This window comes from Sceloporus undulatus, chromosome 3 (genome assembly GCF_019175285.1).
Source record: "Sceloporus undulatus isolate JIND9_A2432 ecotype Alabama chromosome 3, SceUnd_v1.1, whole genome shotgun sequence".
In the NCBI taxonomy this organism is placed as follows: Eukaryota; Metazoa; Chordata; class Lepidosauria; order Squamata; family Phrynosomatidae; genus Sceloporus; species Sceloporus undulatus.
The window spans coordinates 132,757,499-132,771,063 of record NC_056524.1 but is presented as its reverse complement, the minus strand read 5'-3'; positions in this window follow the sequence as shown (position 1 = coordinate 132,771,063).

The window sequence follows — 13,565 nt, the reverse complement described above, 5'->3', positions numbered from 1 at the left end:
TGGTTTGAATATTGGGCTACAACTCTGGAGACCAGGGCTCAATTCCCAGCTTGGCATGAACAACACTGGGTGATCATGGGCAAGTCACTCTCCTCACCCTCAGAAAGATCATAGAATCATAGAAGACCACAAGGGCCATCCAGCCCAACCCCCTGCCATGCAGGAAATCACAACCAACAAGCATCCCGACAGATGGCCATCCAGCTCTGCTTAAAGACCCTCCAGGAAGGAGACCCACTACATCGGAGGAATTGTGTTCCACTGCCGAACAGCCCTTACTGTCGAGTTCCTCCTAATGTTGAGGTGGAATCTCTTTTCCTTAGTTTGCATCCTTGTTTCCACTTCTAGTAATGACAAACCATCTCTAGACAAATCTTCTCAAGAAATCCCATAATAGGTTACTTTAGGTCACCATAAGCAGAAGCAAAAACACATAATGACAAACAATGGCGCGTTACAGACGCCCGGAAGGTCGCTTTGCTGCCAGCCCGCTGTTTGCTACTCCGGGAACCCAGTGGCCAAAGCGCCGGTTCCCGGGCGCAGCAAGAAAGAAGCGCTGAAATGGTGCTTTTTCTCTTCTGCGACAAACGAAGTGGCATCAACCGACGACGCGACTATAAGTCCGTGCACTCACAGCATCACTTCCGCCGCATGACATCCAGAAGCTATGCATCCGCGAGGTCAAAATGGCGTCTGGACAGGCACCACCATTTTGTATGGACTCGGTCCGTATTAGGGTTGAGGGGCACCCTTCTCAACCCTAACACGCCCATTCCTAACCCTAATACGCCCCTTCGGCGCATCTGTAATGCGCCAATGATATTTAGTACACTAAATATATATTTAGCACATCCAATGAATGCCTGTAATACTGTAAGATATATTTGTTTGCCATCAAGGCTATCCACTGTGGATGCAAATGCAAACAGAATGGTGACACCTATATCTTGCTTTATTCTGATCTTTTAATGAGTTAACCAGCATGGTGACACCTATCACTAAAATAACTTCAGTACCATGGATGGTTGAAAATGGATTGAGATTAAAACGCTAATCAAAAATCAACTCCATCTAGAGTGACGATCTACATGGAAGTTCATATGGCGAGAAAATTTATTTGATTTCAATATGTATGATTATAAACTCATGATTAAAAATGTTATAAACTCATGATTAAAAGACCACAACAGTTTCATCACTCCAATGGAAGAGGAACCACCAGTCTCCACTGAAAGTCAATACATTTGCAAAGTGCTTCCCTATAGTAATTCACCTGAAGTGGAAGGATAATAGAGATGACAGATCTTACAATAAGCATGGTCTATGTCTATGCCTATTTTTCAGGTGAACCAACCAAAAACAAAACAAAACAACTCTGTCTCTCATCACTTTGTCTATTTATTTATTGAAATGTTTGTATCTGGCCCAATAGCATAAGCTATGGTGACATGAATGATATCAATTCTAAAGATTTTTTAAAAAAGAAAGCCAGTATGAATCACTAAATAATTTAACAAAACAAATGTAAACCAGGAACGTTTAGGAAAAATGTTTGAATTCAAATACTTTGATAAAAAGCCAGATTTTATGTTGGTGGTAGAATATAACCAATATCAGTTCCACTCAGAATTCCAAGTGGGATCTCACAGTCAAGTGGCCACAACAGAAAAGGTCCATCCCACATCCTCCCACACTCGCAGTGGTATAGATAGTGACTGGGACAGAGACTGATGTTTGATCTCACATCTTAGGGCTACCTTTCAACAGACATCCATTCCTCTATTTCAGTCTCTTTGGTCGCCAGATATTTTGGACTTCAGTTCCCAGAATTCCTGACTTTCTGGCCAAGCTCGCTGGGGCATCTGGGTGTCCAAAACACCTGGGAGACCAAAATTTGGAAATCACAGTTCTAATCCTTGCATGTGGAAATGCAAAACTGAAGACTATTTCTTCTCACCTGAGAAACAAGCAAGATATTTCACATTTCTGGGACCAGGTTTTAGGCAAACAAAATAATTTCCACATATTGTGCAGCTTAATTCATTGTGGCCTCATCACAGGGCCTTTTAAAAGGATTTTTTAAAAACCCAATCTGCTGAATGGCAGCTGGGAAAAGCACCTTCCTGCATGTGCATGACATCACCAATGAAAAAGAAACTCACTTGGCACAGAGACATCTTTGCTGAAATTACAGTAGTTTTGATGAAAAGCACCGTGCTCCCTGTCCTTTTTTCACTGCAGAGGTGAGAACTCTCACAGAGGCTGGCAATTTCTTTGCAAGATGTCTTGAAATGTTTAAACTGCCTCACTCATCAAGAAGAAGAAATTTTGCAAATATTCTTCACTTCCGACTTTTTACACAGACACTCAAGAGAGTTGGTTCCCATCCTGTCAGTTTTTCTCTTCACCGCTGCCCTGTTTCATTTTAAGGTGTTATTGTTCAGCACCGGACAGCTCTTGGCTCTAATTTTCCTAATTTCTAGAATCCCCTTTCTTCTGTTGGCAAAAGCATCAGTGATATTTGCTATTAGTGAGTAACAGAAATCATGTTGGATCGAGAAAGAAGAGGAAAAATACCTTCCCTCTGAAAACAAACTGAGTAACCTTGAAGTGCTTTGACTAGCCATGATGAAGCCTCGTAAGCTGTGTATTACACTGGAACCTTTCATAGATTACTACAAAACATATTACCCCTCAGATCAGTGTCTACATCTTGCCTTTATCAGGAGAAAATCAAGAGAAGGTTAGAGAGATAGAAGTGGATGCTATTTCAAAAAATATAATATTAGATATACAATTCCAATTTGAAGATAATCACTTATAATGAATGGAGGATTTCACCTCCTTCTACAAATAAGCAGCTGTCATTGGGGAAAATGTTCTGGCAGCCACATGAGTGCATACCAAACACTTAAGGGAGATAGAGATGCTCCAGTCTAAATGAGGATCCAGATAACCATAATCCCAAGGATCAAACAGACAACATAACATCCTCTGCTCCATCTCGCCTGTCAACTTCAGGCACAGACTAATAGGTGTCAGAAACAGATTGGAATTTTACATCCTTAATGGTATTATTTGAAGAAAAGATATGTCAAGCCTAGAGCTAAAGGAAAAAAAGCATAACATTACAGGCCAATTTGTACAATGATACACATGAGTACAACTCATGGTGAACTCTTCTATTCACTGTCTTGCTATTCCATTTTGTTAAGTGCATAACAATTGCTTTGCTAGATCTGATAAAAAGCCAATGTAGGCTAAGGCAGGAAGGCCTTTCCAAACATCATCAGAGCCTACATTTTGCTTCTTGGTCACATAATAATATAATGAAATGTTGGGAATTGGCTATTTTATATAGAAAAGATTTTTTAAAAATCACCATAACTCCAGTTGGTTTTCAGCATTGCTTCTTGGTATGCAATTGTTTCCCATTGAAAACACAGACTGCCTATTGTAAGCAAAATTATCAAATCAATTTCACTGTTGCCAAATTTTATACTGGGCCTGACTCCTCATTTCTGAACCCCTGTAGGCTTGGCCATGTAGCTGTTTCTAGCTTCCAGAATAAGTGAGTTTGTTCTGATTATGCCCCTGCTTTGTACAATCCAGTCTGTCCACCCATCTGCTATCCAGCTATGTTGTGTACTTTTCCACCTGTTTAAATATGGAATAAGAAAAATAATCAAATTATCCAAATAATCAAATTACCTGGATGGCAAAACTATCATATTTCCCCCCTTTGTCTTGTAGTCTTCATTGTAAGTGATATTAGAAAATAAATTAATTCTGTGCCTTTCACTGGGGAAAGAAAATAATATAAACAGAAGGACCTTGTAGCTTTCTTTCACATTACCTTTATATTAAGACATAAATTAGTCTGTTTCGTCATATGTAAGCAATATCATTTTCCATATTAGCTGAGCAGACATAGATTGATTGGATGGGCCCTGGGGATTGTAAATCCCTTGTTATAGCAGCGGAGGTGCTGCTTACCTTGGAGGAGGGTGTAATATAGTATCTCCTGTAAAGAACCTCATTGGACAGAAAAGTATGTGAGAATTCTCCACATAGCCAATATCCCTCGTTTGGACAAGATACTTGAGCACACAGTGCCTGAGCAATGTTAGATGTTCTTGCAGGACACAGATTATCTAGACCCTTTCCAGACTGGTTTCAAGCCAGGATAAAGTGCTGAAATGACCTCTTTTTCTCTGAGTGATGTCCTTATTCATTTCAGTCTGGCTTCAGGCCTGATGGTGGGACAGAGACAGCTTTGGTAATTTGCATGGATGACCTTCACAGGGAACTGGATGGAGGAAGTGTGTCCATGTTGGTTCTACTGGATCTATTGTTAGCTTTTGATAGCATTGACTATGGTATCCTTTTCTGTCACCTCTCTGTGATGGGACTTGGGGGAATTGTTATGCATTGGTTCTGGTCTTTCTTGGATGGCAACTCAGAAGGTGGTCCTGGGACACTCCTGTTTGACTACCTGCCATTGACCTGGGGAAGTATCACAGGATCCAGTTTTTCTTCCCATGCTGTTTAACATCTACATGAAGTCACTGAAAGAGGTCATCCAGAGTTTTCAGCTGTGGTGTCAACAGTATCTCTCCTTTCCACCTGATTCAAAGGAAGCTGTCTTGGTAATGAACCTTTGTCTATTGTCAAAGCAAAGATGACTACACTAAGGCTAATGTATTTTGGACACTTCATGAGAAGACATGATTCACTAGAAATGACAATAATGTCCAGTAAGGTAGAAGGCAGTAGGTAAAGGGAAGGACTACATTCCAATTGATAGACTCAATCAAGGAAACCACATTCCCAAGTCTGCAAGACCTGAGTGGCAGATCATATGGTGGCTTGGAGGTCTTTCAATCATTGGGTCACCCATAAATCAAAGTCAACTTGACAGCAGTGAACAACAACAAATGACATTGCAGAACTATCATAAGTACACAACTCACATATAGTCCTTCCAGCCAGCCATATCCTTCTTCAGGATGCTCCATTCCAGTCCTCTTATTCTAGCTCATTTTAAATAGCTATTAAGCATTTTTTTATTCCCCTGTCCCCCAAATAGGTTTGAATTTTAAACGCATTTCTTTAAATCTCAGGATTCATCTAAAGAAGCTGTATATTTTCCTTTGTCGGTGCTAGTTTGCTAAGAATTTACTCTAGAATTAATTTAATCACTGATGGCTTTCTAGAGCAAATCAGAAGTATACCAGTGGGCAGAGAAACCTGGCTATCACTGACCTAGCTGAAACCAATAACATTCTTAAAGGGGGTGGGAATAGATGTCTCTGTGTCCCTGTTGGACGGTACTACTTAGTCATTGCTTCATATTCTTCATTTAACTGTAACTCTTCATGATTTAAATCATGAAGGAAATGATTTAAATTGATTTTTCAGGATGCACCCTAAAATAGCATTTAGGAGCAAAAGCCTGCCCCCTAAACTTTTTTGGTTGAAAAGTTACTTTGTTTTGATCTTGGAGGCATGAGAGTGAGAGTGGTAAGGCCCAAGAGTCAAAGGAGACCCTCTTCTTGGGCTGCATATAGCCTGTAGGCTGCAGGCTACAGTTCCCATCCTTGTTTTAAGATAACACTCTCTTTGTCACCATGCCAAATACTGGAGTAAGGCTGAGGAAGAATGACTTGTTTACACTCAGACATTCAATTCATCAGCAGAAACACGAGTTCAGATCAAAGGTTTACAGATTTGCAACTTAATCACCATCTCAGTTTTTATTCCAAGACCTTGGGCTGCTCTCCCAAAAGGTTTCCAGAAGCTATAAAAGCTCATTGAGAGCCACTATGGTTCAAAAACCCCTCAGCCATAGAAACCCACTGAGTGACTTTGAGCAAGTCATGCTCTGTCAATCTCAGAGGAAGGCAAACATGATCCCCCTTCTGTACAAATCTTGCTGAAACAAACAAATAAACAAAAAAATATGATAGGTTTGCCTTATGGTCATCATAAAGTACACAACAACAACTCATAAAACCTGATATAATCCTACTTGTTTTCTTCTAAAATCTGCATTAAGGAACATTGAACTGTTGATCAAGTAATACAAGGAATACATTTTTTATAGTTCTCCCCCCCCCACACTTCATTTACTGTGTTAATGGGTTAAAATGTTGTTGTACAAGTTGTATTGACTATATAAATATGTCTAACTGGCAGGCATTACGTTTCACAAGGATGATGAACCTGTAATAGGTGCAGCACTACACTACTACTAAACCAGACATTAAGAAAAGTGGAGATGAACTTGAACGTAATCATAAATGCACTTAGGGCTTAGTGGTAGATGTAAGTACTACAAAGCCAAATGGCTGTAAATTACTGTGGGGAGTCTAAACTTTTGTGCCTGACATCATAATACATACAAAAAAGTCTCACAATTTGAGAAGAGATAGGGCTATGACAAGAATGCAGGCAGTATTTAAGGGGGAAAGAGTGTTAGCATTTTTCAAATGCTTCCTTCACATATTCACTGATGGTAGCTAACTAGAAAATAAATTTTAGCATCACAGTGGATAGCTCATTCTAAATAATAAGCCATTGTGCAGATCCATGAAAGAAGTGAGTTCTTAGGCTGGAATTGAAAAGAAAGAAGTCATTAGCAGAACACCCTTATGCTAGAATAATTCTGAGTACTGTGCACATTTCTGGATCCCACTCAAGGAAATAAAATTATAGAAGTGGAAAAGGTGAAGAAAGTGATGAACAGAATTATCAGAGATCTGAGAGAAAGAACTAGTAAAAATTGTAACATTTGAGGATACTTAGATTTGTTTCTGTTTTGATATTTATATTTTAAAAAGGAGTAAACACAGGAGAAAAAAATATACATTGTTTAGAGAAAGTGAATAGAGTCAACTAATGTGAAAAAAAACACTTACAGTTTTTCTCATCCCCAACATGAAAGAGTACCTTAATACACTGAAACACCACATAAAAGAGATGGTCAACTCCCACTGTTTTGTCTGTGTATTGTTATTGTTGTGTGCCTTCAAGTTGTTTCTGACTTATGGCGACTTTAAGCAAAACCTGTCATGGGATTTTCTTGGCAAGATTTGTTCAGAGAAGGTTTGCCACTGCCTAATTCTGAAGCTGAGAACATGTGACTTCCCCAGGGCCACTCAGTGGGTTTCATGGCTGAGCTGGGAGTCCAATCCTCATCTCCTGTATCACAGTCCAATCCTCAAAACACTGTGCTATGGTCTCTCTCTCTTTCTCTCTTTCACATATACACATTGCAAAAAAGAGGATGGCAGAGGTTGCACTAAAAGACAAGTTTGATTTTTTTAAAGGGAGAACATTCTGTGCAAAATATATTGTGGAAAAGGGTTTTGCACAGAGTGAAGATATTTACATTTTCTTTCTTTCACAAAGAACTGGAATGGGAAATAGGGGGGGGAAAACACAGATCTTCTGGTAATCCCACACAATAGAGAGAAAACCTCTTAAATTATCTTTCTGTGTACTGGAAGTAAATAACAACGATTTAGATCCTTAATAGAAAGTTGTTTCTTCCATCTTTCTGAGTCCCAGTTTTGGGGGAAAGCAGGATACAAATAACAACAAGAAGAAAAACAAGAACACAGAATAACTGAATTGTTGGAGATTTAGGTCACACAAAAGGAAAAAATACATATTTCACTCAGTATGTGTAGATTTTGCATCAACAGAATGTGGTGATGACCACAAGGAGTTTATCACACAGGGCACTTACAGTATTTCTGCCCAAACATTCCTGAATTGTTGCCCAAGTGTTACCCAAATGTTTCAGAAGCGCCAGAGGTGGGATCATCCATCGTGCTTCTGAAATGTCATAGAGGCTTCCTGCTTTCCTTCCATTGCAGAAACGTTCATGGGGAAGCCTGGGAAAAGCCATTTTTATTTATGGAAGACCCTGTTAATAAAAATGGCTTTTCCGAGGCTTCCTCGCAAATGCTTCCACATTGGAAGGAAAGCCAGAAGCCTCTATGACATTTCAGAAGCGTGACGGATGATCCCACCTCTGGCGCTTCTGAAACATTTGGGTAACACTTGGGCAATAGTTCAGGAACATTTGGCAGCAGTAAGTGCCCTGTGTGATAAACTCCCTAGTTAACATGTTTTTATGGGGCATTAGAAAAAGTCATGGAAGGTAAGGTGGTCAATGATAACTAGCTGTGATAGATATACATGTCTTTCAAGATTAGAGATAGCAAGCCACTCAGAACAAGAGCAGGAAAAGCCTTTAACAGACTAAGTGGGCCTTGGGTCTAATCCAATAGACTCTTAAGGATGTAGGAAATGCAGCCATGGAGTATGAACAAAGCAGCTACTGAATAATTTAACACAAGAATAATATTACTTAGAACTGGGGAAATGAAATGATTCCAACAAAAGCAAATATCTGATGGAAGGAAATGTGACTAAGGATATATATATATATATTCTTTTCTCATCTCTTAGTGACTTTAAAACTTTGTGCTGAATGGACATCTTTGAGCTAATTAAACACATTTAGACCCACATTATGTTGCATAAATTGCATATCTGATTTGAAAATTGCTTATTTTGGAATCAAATATCAATGTATGGGAAGACTGAAATGTCCCTCAAGGAGGGGAGGGGAATAGGGCTCCATATCCCCTAGTCATCTTTGTACAAAAGAGGATTGGCAGATTCAAATCATATATAAGGTGTCCATCCGTTCACTCAAAAGAAAATATCTTTCTCTTTATTTCCATATGTCAAGAATGGTATTGCCAATCTACTTTGACAGATAGCAGATTATGTGATATTTTTTTCTCAGAGACTCTTCACTCACATCTTCACCAGGACAAATAAAAGCCTTCTACAGACAACCTGCCTGAGGGTACAAATTAAAAAGTAAGTCCACAAAATATCAATAAACCTGTCAAAAGTGTGTATTTTCCCATGGATATGTCTATTTTTTTTTTTAAATGATGGCTTTGGGACAACTGCTCTTGCCTAAAGGCTCATAGATCCAATCAACATTCATTATTCTGGGCTATTATTATTGTTATTGCTCTTTACCTTTTGCCAAGGGGTCTCTGAGACTTTGCAGGCATTTGAACATGAACCATTAACCACCTATCAACTAGTCGAGATGGTGCTGCTCTTGGAGTCCCAAGCTAAAATAGTGACAGTATGTCTTTGCTCTGTTTTTTTGGTCCTCCATGTACTGGCTACTTTGAGTAGCAAATCATCTGTCTCAACCAAGCCAAAGAGAATGCTAATTAAAAGGGCAGAATGTGTTCCAGTTGTTTTAATCAAAGGGAGCTTAATCCCTCCATAAGCTGTTTGTCTTTGTTGGAGAAAAGTCTGAACAACCTTGTTACTTTTGATAACTGTAAGCCACTGACTCATAGCCCCCTGACAGCAAGCTGAGCATGTAATAACATTCATCTGTATTTGGGGACTGGCTTAGCTGGCTTTATAACAGATTATTGAGGATGTTAAAGTGAAACATTACTCTTTCTTTAAAGCCCTACTTTTTTCCTTAGTAAAGGTGTACGTATGTGTGTTCATACATCTCTTTATCTGTAGATACTGATATTGATATCAATATAAAGAAAGGTGTAGAAGGAAGCACCCAATCCAACAAAATGTCAAGGTCACCCGGCTCTTATGTCAAAGGTGTAAATAAAATACCATCTCTAAGCTTCTTCCACAGTATTAATAAAAACAAAAGAAGTCTTCCATTGTGAGTGCATCATGATTTCACAGAATATTAATTTTTGTAGAATGAGCAAGTGCCTTTCATGTTATAATTATTATATGAAATATAAAATTAGGTCTTTAGATAGAAATTGAAAGGAGATGCTAAACACAACAGAATACTGCTACTTTGGGACGTAAGTGGGTCTTAATTCCAATTTATACAGCAGGCTGAAATGGGTGATTAAGTAATGTCGGTCTAAGTGTAATAGATATTGGTTTGGCAGATACTATTAGAGCTTGGACGAAAGTAGTTAGAAATTAACTAGTTTTATTTACTTTATTTATTTTCTCAATAAGTCTATAATTTTAATCTGTTACAACCATAAATTACAATTGTAAATTAATGAGAGCTAGCTTTACTGTTTAACTTTTCTTATTTGAATATACTTTTATATCTACCAGGGGTGAGGGCAGTCTCATTAATTGGTATTACCACCAGTTGTCTGAACAGTCATTCACTTCCAGCAATATGCCAATCTTATAAAAGAACAGAGAGAGAGAGAAGTAAAAGCATCATAGCAATTTCCTTGGTCTACTTCGTCTTCCAAAAGAATTCCTTTGACATAAGAGGCAATTTTAGTGCCAAGACAGGAAAGGCAGAGGTAAATGGTGTGTTCAATATCAGTGGCATATGGAATCTTCTCTGTTTCTTATTCCAAATATTAGAGGAATTATCCAAGGTGCTGAGGTTTATCTCCCAAATTTATCAATACCATGGATAGCTCCTTTATAGTTCAGACTTAAACCAGGAATGAATTCAGTGTAGCATTGACACAGAAGACAACAGCTGTCTAGCATTCCCATTGTTTCCTTGGCAATATAGACTAGGCCTGAAAATCTGCAGGACTGGAGGGCCATATTGGGTGACATACACTCTGATTTTAAGAGATTTTATAACAGATTCTTAGAAGGCTTCAGAAAACATGGCCTTTCATTAAACAAAAGAACACATGCATTTTATCTCCATATGGCTACTTATATGGGGATGGAAAGAATATTCAAATAGATTCAAAAATGGTTAAGAAAAACATGTTTTTGAATACAGTGGTACCCCGGGATACGAATGCGCCGGGTTACGAATTTTTCGGGATACGAAAAAATCCCATAGGGATTTATTGCTTCGGCTTACGAAGGTTTCTTCGGGTTACGAAAAAACCGCGGCGCTATTTTCCGCCACCGGAGGGCAGCAGAGAGCTATTTTTCCATTAGCGCCTATGGGAATTCGGCTTACGAAGGTATTTCGGGTTACGAAATTAACCGCGGAACGAATTAATTTCGTAACCCGGGGTACCACTGTATAGGGAAATCCTGATCAGAAGAATCTGACAAGAATCTGGACTGACAAGATCCTTCACAGTACAGGATATATTCTGCACAAAAGTAGCATGTGGTTTACAAAAAAGCAACATTTTCTGTGCTATTTCTGGCACATAAAATGCTGTACTTGGGGACTTATACTGCACAAAATTTGTACATTGGCAATTTGCATACAAAACAGAATTTTTTACATAGGAAAAAGCTTTTTCTGATGAAGACTTAACACTTTTGTGTATATAGCACCATATTAAATGCAAAACAAGAATATGTGCATTTTGTGCAGAATTAGTTTTCAAAGACTTTCTCAGAGTTGCAAGAACACTGATACATTAACTTGTTCCTTCCTAGTGAAAAATTACATCCCTGGGGGGGGGGGCACATGTTGCCCACCCTTGATCTTGTTGTGTGATTTTAAGTCATTTCTGAAATATGACAACCTGAATGTAAATCTATAATGGAGTTTTCTTGGCAGCTTTTGTGCAGAGGAAGTTTGCCTTTCTTCCCTAGGAGGCTGAGAGGATGTGACTTGCCCAAGGACACCCAATGGGTTTTCATGGCTGAGTGGCATTCAAACCCTGATCTTAAGTACACCACACTTTCTATTATCCCATTAAGTCAAATGACTGGTTCTAAGAAGCAATGAAGAAGAAAATAAAATAAAGGCTATTTGCTTTCATTTTGTCATAATTTTAAGACAAAGTGAAATTTGAAGAAATGTGGGATGTTTACCACAGTAAAACATCTGAGAAAAAAATGTGAGGGGAGATAAAATGGTTTCTATATAACTAGCTACAATTCTCAGGAGTCTCAATACACACTCTAGGTTTTGATAGCTGAACAATTTCCAAAGAAACTGAAAGGTTTTTCAATAAAATGAGCAAATCTACTTAGCGGGTCCTCATTCAAGATGGAATAATGACTGAAATAATATATATTACTTATTATTCTTTTTTGAATATTGCATTTAAAAGTACTATCAAGGAATTTTTCTTTAGCTAATATCCATCAATACTAGTCCTTAGAAATTATTCATACTAAGTAGTTATGTCAAATTATACTAAAATCTGCTCATAGTAGATTGCAGGTTTTTTGGGGGGGTGTTGTTTTTTGGTATTCCATTTTGGGGAAAAACATTAGATTTACTAATAAAACACATTTGTTCCAATAATGTAATATTCACTCTAAGGAGTTAATGGGGAATTAAATGAACCACTCTCAGCTAATAGTTATCTATGAAAACCCATACTGTATATTTATGATGAAAGTGTTCTTATTAGCTGATTGATAATGATTTTTTTTTTGCACCCACAGAAATGTAACCAGCCACAAATGTGTTTAGAAATCTGGTACTGAAAAGCTGAACTTGATTTTCAAATTCCTGAAGACTTTATTTAAACTACCTGTTATCAGACTGGAACTCCACATATCTTAAAAAGTGGCACAATTTTCTGCACTAGCAATCACTTGTAGGAAAAGAACAACTGATCAAAGTTAAATACATAACATTGTGTCATCTATGGTACTGCATGTCTGGTAAAAATCTGATATCGCTAATCTACTTTTATTATTTCTTAAGGGCAGAAGCCCATAAAGGTTTATTTTATTTTAATTGAAACTATCTTAAATGTAACGGAAATGAATTATTTACATTTCTAGTTGGCAGATTTTTATCCCAAGCAATCTTTTTATGTGTATTGTTTTATTTTCCTATATCTTACATTGATGCTGGTCTTTGACCGTAATAAAGAATTTCAATTCCTGAAGACTGGAATAGCAAGTTAGGTAAATTATAAATCACCTGTGTCAATGGTGTCTTCAGCTGGTTCTCTTGATACATTTTTTGAAAAAGAATAGCCCTCACATGTCATGCCTAACTCTAAAAATATATCCAAAGGTGAGGGGGGAATATCATCAACTACTCTGGAAATACAACTTTTGAAAAGTACAAATATCTGGTATTTTTAAACCTTTTGATCATGGATACTGAATGGGAAAATGTGGAATTGTAAAGATTTGCTACACTGTCTCTAAGGACAGGTGAATCTGTCTGCCTTATCGAGGTTTGTGTTTTTCCACTGCTGAGATAATTCCATCTTGATACAAACATTAGTAATGTCCGCACAGAAGCCAGTTTCAGAACCATGACATGTAGCACTGTAGGGAGGAACTGAATTTGCTGGTTTCAAAGGAGAGGAGACCTGGCCACATGTGAAGGGGCAGAGCCACTGGGTATATTAAGCTCTCCCTGCCCCCTTCACTTTCTCTTTGGATCTGTCAATTGAGGAAGGAGGTCTTCAGAGAACAAGCTCAAAGAATGCAGTGGCACAAATATAACCCCATTTCAACCATGTTACAGCATAGTAGGATGGCTGGGTGGTAGTGATTCCACTGTTGACCCTAAGGTTTATTTTTCACCCTGGTTGTGTTGCACAGAGAGGTGGGATAATAATAATAATAATAATAATAATAATAATAATAATAATAATAATAAT